Genomic DNA, 2,379 nt, shown 5'->3' with positions numbered 1-2,379 from the left:
AAGTATCATCCTGAAATCTGCTCCTCAGAGCTCCCTCTCCACACACATAGACGTTTGATTGCTAAGAACCCTGGAGATGAAGTTGACACTGACCACTCTATTACCTCTTCCCTTTCATTCTGACATCCCATCCACATCCTTAGCTCTCTTAACTGTGTGTTGACACTGGTTGCATAAATAAAACTCCATCCACTGTGCTGCAGCCCATTCTCAAATCTTCATTTTCATATTCTCTCTGGTGGGGATGTTTATGTCTGGTCATGTTGGAATCGACCCATAACCAATCCTCCTGTGGGTTTTCAGAGACAGGAGATAGCATAGAAGGAGATTGCTTGTCTCTCTCCCATGGAGCAGCTGGTGGATTCAAACTGTGTGCCTTTGGGTTGGCAGTGCAGCTCCTTACCATCAGGCTGCCAGAACTCCTGGTGGAGATACTTATAATCTGACCTGGCTGGCTGAATATCAGGTTTTTTAAGCAGCACTGAGTCTGTTGCAGTTTGATATGATTTTTACCAGCTTGGTATGTTCCTTCATTGTTTCCAGTTTATTTTAATGTAGCCAATAAAAATCAATCTCGTGTTGCGTAATTCCTGGCCCATAAATGAATTGATCCTATTGATGCTGGACAACTTAATGTTCACTCCAAATTTTCTGCCATTTGTTTCTCTTTAGCCTTTTAATAACATTTCATACAGCAAGCCTAACTGAGCAATCAGTTCTCTTCACTGATGTTCTAGGGAAAATATGTTGTTATTGTTGTAATGAGTCCTCGAGTCTCATAGCGACCCTATGTACAACAGTCCTAAACCCTGATCTATCCTGTGCCCATTTCACTGCCTCTGACACACTTAGCTTCATTAACCCAGTCACTGAATCAATCCATCTCATTAGGGTCTTCCTGTCCTGCACAATTTTTCCACCCTCCCAAGCATGATGTCCCTCCCCAAGGATTGATCCCACTTTGCAACATGTCCAAAGTATGTCAGATGATGCTTCAGAATCCTTGCCTCCAAGGAGAAGCCTAGTTTAACCCTCTCTAGGTTGAACCTGTTTGTTCTCCTAGCAGTCCATGGTATATTCAATACTCTTCTCTAGCACCAAAGCTCAAAGGCATCAACTCTCCTTCTATCCTCCCTAGTCATTGTCCAGGCTCTCTGACACATAGCAAGTAATTGCAAAGACCATGGCCTGGATCAGGTGCACGTTAGTTTCCAGACTGACATTATTGCTCTTCAGTACTTTGGAGAGGTCTCTGACAGCAGACTTTCCCAATGCAATTCGTCTTTTAATTTCCTGGCTGCTGGTACCAAAAGTGTTGACTGTAGAACCAAGCAAACTGAAGCTGTCAACAATCTCAATCTTGTCATTATCTATCATGATGCTAAAAACTGGCCCAGTGGTGATACTTTTTCCCCCCCTTTTTATAAAAAGGATAGTGTAAATGACTTCTCTCTTGAAAATAAAGAACTTTTTCTGATCAGGGTATTTTGTTTCTTAAGACTAGTCTACAAGCAGGGACTTTTCTTCTCTTTGTACATCTTGATTTGGGGTATTTTTTTCTGTAACGGAATTTTCATAGCGACAGTGTCTGTTAACCCTTAAGCCCACAGGTGGGCTCACCCAAGCAAGCCTTTGTTTGTAGCATCCTGTTGGTTTTCACAAAGCCCCCTGGTTTTGTGTTTGTGGTTCTGCTTTGTTTTGTTTTGTTTCTATACCAAAGTAGGTGAAATCATTGCCTAGAATTAGGACATAGGATTTCTCCTCAAATGATGGCAGTAGGACAGAAAAGATCTCTAGCTGGAGAGACCTTCAGCTGAAGTGCGATGGGAAAAAATTGTAAACTTAGCAGCAAAGGCTTTAGTTTTGGACTCTGTGCTTACTAGTCAAGCCATCCAAGGTGGATTTGGGGCCTCAGTTCCCTGAACTGGGGAACACTGTGTAGATTAGGTTGCCTGGAAACTTCCTTTTGGCCCTAGAATTATGTGATTCTGAGGGACGTCTCGGGTTATTTTAGGCTGGTGTTAAATGTTGGCTTGGGCTATGAGCGTATAATATTATTCTTCCTCTGAAGTTAAACACCCTGTTCTTGTAAGGCTTATCTTAAACGGTTTCTGTTCCATCAACAGATTTTAAGGTAATATTTCTTAATTACCAAGGACAAGTTTAAGACTGTTCATGTGTCAGACATTGTACAAAGCCCTCAAGGTAAATGAAATGGATTTCCTATGCATAAGTGTGGGGTCAAGATTGTTGATTTATCAACAATCTGCATTATGCGGATGACATAACTCTGCTTGCTGAAACTGAAGAGGACCTGAAGCGCCTGCTACAGAGTGTCAAGGACTGCAGCCTACAATATGGATTGAGGCTCAATGTCAA

This window comes from Elephantulus edwardii, unplaced genomic scaffold (genome assembly GCF_000299155.1).
Source record: "Elephantulus edwardii isolate Elephantulus edwardi_28Jun2011 unplaced genomic scaffold, EleEdw1.0 scaffold00035, whole genome shotgun sequence".
Taxonomy (NCBI): Eukaryota; Metazoa; Chordata; class Mammalia; order Macroscelidea; family Macroscelididae; genus Elephantulus; species Elephantulus edwardii.
This window is presented reverse-complemented; position numbering follows the sequence as displayed.